The sequence below is a fragment of the Otolemur garnettii genome, unplaced genomic scaffold (assembly GCF_000181295.1).
Source record: "Otolemur garnettii isolate 467f Iridium unplaced genomic scaffold, OtoGar3 scaffold00031, whole genome shotgun sequence".
Lineage (NCBI taxonomy): Eukaryota > Metazoa > Chordata > Mammalia > Primates > Galagidae > Otolemur > Otolemur garnettii.
This window is the reverse complement of record NW_003852426.1, coordinates 4,676,472-4,682,360: the sequence shown is the minus strand read 5'-3', so window position 1 is coordinate 4,682,360 and position 5,889 is coordinate 4,676,472.

The following is a 5,889-nucleotide window of genomic DNA, read 5'->3' as shown; positions in this document are numbered from 1 at the left end:
AGTCTTTGGGTAGGGCCAAGAGTGACAGCCTCCTGAGGGAACCAGGGGCAAATTTATTTAAAGGGACAGTGTATCAGACAGAGGAGATATAGAGAGTTCTGAATTCCCGATTGACCAGTACATCCCAAAAGTGGCTGTTTTCCTCCTGAAAGATAATAATTTGCTGGGAAAGACGAGTGATTTATCTGTCTAATTGGGCTTTTATTTGCATTTTAAATCATGCTCTTTTGCTAAACTAATGGACCCCCTATTTATAGATGACTCCAACACAAAGTGACTACTAATTACTACAATTAATATCACGTTAAGGGCTTGCCAGCCAACTTCACAGCAACATGTATCGCCTACTCATTTTCAATTAAGGCACATTGACAGGGAGAATACGTAGTTATTAAGAGCAGGCCCTGGGGTGTAATTATTGCTCACGAAGGTCATTAAGCAACTCCCCTGCAGGGTCGGCACCTTGGCACCCGGGGCTGGGGGCCCAGATCCATGTCTTACCCAGGGGTCATAAATGCTCAGCACCCCAGGCTGCCAGGCAGATGGCAAGCCTGGCTCTGAGCTGCTGGAGGTGGAGCAGAAGATGCCAGGAAGCTGGGACTGAGAAGAGAGAGTCAGGAAGGGGGCTGAGAGGGCTGTCCCTCCTGTTTCTGAAGACAGTGATTGTGGCAGCCACCAGAAGGCTGGCAGGAGGACTGCAGCCTCCCTACTAGAGTGGCATTGAGCAGCATCTGCAGAGGCCTCCTCTAGGCAGGAGGCTGGTACTAGGGATGCAGGGCAGAGGAAGCCTGGTAAGTGAACCTTTCATGATCAGGTGGAGGCCTGGACTCCTAATGCTAGGGAATGGCCACTTCTGAGGAGAGGGAGGAGGAAGAGGAGAACTTGGAGGTGAGGAGAAGCCATGAGAGAGTAGGAAAAGGCCTGGAAAGGTGGGCCCCGACTAACCCCTGGTTCTTCTCAACCTGGTGGCCACAGCCTACCTGCTATGGGCAATGTATAGGCTGGCAGCTCTGGGCCCAAACTCAGGACCCACGCAAGGTAAGGCCAGCAACCTCTGGGGACCCTACCCCTGGCCTCACCCTCCAAGGAGGCCCCTGTTACCAGCCCACCTGCCTAATCAGGAAGGGTTATGAAGCCTTGATGGGCAAGTGGGCTCTGGGGCCTACTGGGAAGGGAAGGGAGGGCCTTGAGTCCTACAAGAGGGAGGGACTGGGGTGGCCATGGGACTTGTAGGGAAGCCCAAACCATGGCTATCATGTCCTGCTGTCTCTGCTTTCCAAGAAGCTTTTGCCCTTCACTCCTGTGCTGACAAAACCTTCCCAGGTTCTGTCCTTACTCCTCTGCTCTTACCACCCCATTGCCTTTTTCCTTGGTGTCCTGGCCCTTTCCAGATCACCTCCCTCTAGTGTATTCTGTATTCCTTCACTATCGCCTCATGGTAGATCTTCATCAGTATTGGGGGAGAGAAGAGAGAGGAACTGGATGGATCAGGATCAGGTCTGCCTGTATGTAAATCATAGTGGCTAGAGTAAGATACAAGTTTCTCTCTCACCTTATTGTAAGAGATCCAGGGCTGGTTCATGGCTGTGCCATGGCATTCTCACGGTATGGGTTCCACTTCACAGTCTAACATGGTGGCCTTCATTTCTGTCTGCCTCTCACTGGGGGAAGGAGGACAGGGCAGGAAGAGGAGCACACTCATCCCTTAGAGGCACTTCCTGAAATCCATAGGTAGCAATTGTTCTGGCTCTCCTGTCTTGTACCTGAGCAGTGGCTTCCCTGGGCTTACAGAAGAACCTCCTTTGCCTCCAGATCCAGCAGTTGCCCCAAGAAGGCAGCATGTCAGAATTCTGGGAAGATGGCCGACTGGTAGCAACCCTCATCAGAGGCTCCTGAGCAAAGGAAGAAAAACTAGATGGAATCAGACTCTACTAAGCCAAAGATGGGGAGCTGAGCCAAGAAAGAAGTTCAGCAAGCTGTAACTCCAAGGAGGAGCATTCAAGAAAACAAATGACAGGTACAAAGCCTATTGACCAGAGGATGGGAGACCCCTCCCCCAAGCAGGAGGCCTGAAGCAGCCTATCTGTGAAAGAGCAGGGAATGAAAGACCTCTCATTTTACCTTGCTGGAGAGAGCTGCTAAACTCCAGGTCTCTTTCTCCAGGAAGGTCCCACTTATGAACCTAGACACCACTCTGCCAGGTATAAAATTGAACAGATATTTTTCCCCACAAGTCCAAACCCCCAGTAAACCCTTTCCCCCTCTCACCGCAGTCTGAAGATCGCCCCCTGCAGAGCACAGAGTGTTTGGTTTTGTCCTGAGAGACCTGGGCAGTGTGGACTGCCAATCAGGACGAAATCTGTGACTAATGGGGAAGAAAGAGGGTGTGGGAAGAAAGGGACACTCGGTGGGAGGAGGAGCAGTCCCCTGGTTATGACCATGCCCAGCCAGTGATAGTGTTGACCCTTGGTTTGGGCTGTGACTGACGGGAAGGGGTGCAGAACCCCCAGCTCTGACAGCACCCACAGCAGGAGAGCAGTTGCCCCGCGTGGACTGAGTTTGGCAGACAAGGCTGTTCCCTGCTGGGCCTGTGAGCAGAGGCTTAATAGGCTTGGACTGCAACCTGAGAGCAAGGGTGTGGTCTCCTGATTCCAACAGAACCCTTGAGCTATGGCTTACAGGGTGTGAACCAAGCCCTGAGGGCTAGGATGTCCTCTACTACCTCCAGGGGGCTTGTGAGCAGAAGCTTTACCAGGTGAGGACTGAGACCTCTGGGCAGAGTGTGGTGCCCTGACTCTAACAGAGCCTGTGAACAGAGGCTTGCCAGGTGGTGGACTGAGACTGGCAGGCAAGGCATGGTCCCCTGACTCAAACTTGTTGGCAGGCACTAGTCTAGACCCTACTCCAGAGGCCAGCTGTGTGTGGACTGAGACCAGTAGGCCAGGGCATTACCCCTGGCTCCAGCTGGGCCTATGAGCAGAGAAGCAGACAATAGTGTGGACTGAGTCTGGCGGGTGGGAGTGTGGATCCCTGGCTCCAACTGTGCTTTGAATCCCTTTATTTTGAATTGTCCTTGAATCCCTCTCTGTTGGGCAGGGTTGCTCTTCCAGAGACAATTTGGTTGGAACCTGTGTCTGGGGCTGTCTACTCTGGGACATTCTGAGGTTGACCTTTGAAGTTCTGTAGTGGAAAAGAACTGAAGGGTGAGGGCTGGGCACCGCAGGTATTTGTATCTCTTCACAGTCCAGATTTAAATCTAATAGAGTGGTTTCTTAGGATAGGGTAGAGGTTGGCTAATATCAAAACAGAGCAAGCCTGCACTATCTCACCAAGTAGGTCCTCAGAGTCTCCAGACAAAACTCTGAAAGGGGCCTTTTTAAGGTTGTAGGAGATAAGCCACAACTACAAAGCCTAGGGCTTTGGTAAGGGGCTAACTCTACTACCTGAGAACCCCAATCAATCACCCTACCTGTTCTAATAACCAAACAGTAGAAAATAAACATGGTGCACACTCAACAAAAGAACTCTGGCAACATGAATAACCAGTGCAGATCAACCCCCGCAAGAAATGGCAAAGGAGATACAACTGAAGATGCCATGCATAGACAAATGGCAGCAATGTCAGAAACTGAACTCAGAATATGGATTGCAAATAAGATGGATGGAAGAAATGATGGAAATTGAATTCCAAAGAGTAGTTCTAAAGTTGTCTCAAGTCACCCAAGATATGGACATAATGAGAAAAGAGATAGCAGAGTTCAAGGAAATGAAAAAGTTAGTTGAGGAGCTCCAAAATACAGTGGACTCCCTCACTAATAGAGTTGACCAGGCAGAAGAAAGGATTTCTGAAACTGAGGACAAATCTTTTGAACATTCCCAAACACTCAATGAGGTAGACAAATGGAGAGCAAAAACTGATCATTCCCTGAGAGAGTTGTGGGATCACTGCAAATGATCAAACATTCGTCTTATAGGAATTCCCAAAGGACAAGAGTATGGTCCTAAAGGTACAGATGCTCTACTGCAAGAGATTTTGGAGGAGAATTTCCCAAACATTGCAAGAGATTCAGAACTTCAGATAGCATACAGTTTCAGGACCCCAGCTAGACTCAATCCAAATAAAGCATCTTCTAGACACATTGTGATTAACTTTGCCAAAGCTAAGATGAAAGAGAAAACTCTGCAAGCAGCTAGACATAAGAAAAGCATCACCTACAAAGGGAGAAATATCAGAATAACTGCAGATCTCTCAGCCGAGACGTTTCAAGCCAGAAGATGGTCATCAACCTTCAATCTCTTAAAACAAAACAACTTCCAGCCCAAGATCCTCTATCCAGCTAAACTGAGTTTCATTTGAGATGGAGAAAGCAAATACTTTAATGACATAGACATGGTGAAGAATTTTGCCATAACTAAACCAGCTCTCCTGGATATTCTCAGACCCATCCTCCACAACAACCAGTGCAATGCTCTACCTCTAAAGTAAACTCACCCAGGAATTTTTGAAACAAAACCCAACTTCTACAGTGGTGAAAGAATTAAAAATGTCCGCTGGATATCTGAAAATCATGATACCCAAAACACAACCAGGCTTATCAATTCTCTCAATTAATGTGAATGGTTTAAATTTCCCTCTAAAGAAGCACTAGGTGGCTGAGTAGACACATAAACTCAGACCAGACATCTGCTGTATACAAGAATCTCACCTTACCTTAAAGGATAAAGATAGAGTCAGGGTGAAGGGATGGACTTGTATAATACAGGCAAATGGAAACCAGAAAAAAGCAGGGTTTGCAATTTTAGTAGCAGATACAATTGGCTTTAACCAACAAAGATAAAGAAAGATAAGAAAGGTCACTACGTATTTGTCAAGGGAAACACCCAACCTGAAGAGATTTTGATAATGAACATTTATGCACCCTACCAGAATGCTCCTCAATTTATGAAGCAGACCCTAATGGATATAAACAACTTGGTATCTTCCTGCACTATAATAGTTGGAGATTTTAACACCCCTCTGACAGTTTTGGATAGATCCTCCAAGAAGAAACTAAACAAAGAAATATTAGACTTAAACCTGACCCTAGAACAAATGGACTTTACAGACCTCTACAGAATATTTCAGCCTACTAAAACTGAATATGCATTCTTCTCATCAGTCCACAGGTCATCCTCCAAAATAGACTATATCCTAGGACACATCTAATCTCAGCAAATTTAAAAGTATAGAAATTATTCCTTGTATCTTCTCAGACCAGCATGGAATAAAAGTTGAACTCAACAGCAATGGGAATCTTCATACTCAAAGTCATGGAAGCTAAATAATCTTAGGCTGATTGATACCTGTGTCAAAGACAACATTAAGAAGGAAATCACCAAATTTTCAGAACTAAATGAAAATGAAGACACAAATTATCAAAACCTGTGGGATACTGTAAAGGCAGTCCTAAGAGGGAAATTTATTGTATTGGAAGCCTTCATCAAGAAAACAGAAAGAAGAGACCAACAACTTAATGGAGCACCTCAGGCAACTGGAAAAGGAAGAACATTCCAACCCCAAACCCAGTAGAAGAAAAGAAATAACCAGAATTAGGGCAGAATTAAATGAAATTGAAAACAAAAGGATCATTCAGAAGATCAACAAAACAAAAACTCGGTTTTTTGGAAAAAAAAAATTCATAAACCTTTGGCCAACCTAACCAGAAATAGAAAAGTAAAATCTCTAATATTGTCTATCATAAACAATAAAGGAGAAATAACAGAAATTCAAAGAATCCTCAATGATTACTACAAAAATCTCTATTCCCAGAAATATTAAAATCTGAAGGAAATGGACCAATACCTGGAAGCATGCCACCTTCCTAGACTCAACCAGAAAGAATTAGAAAT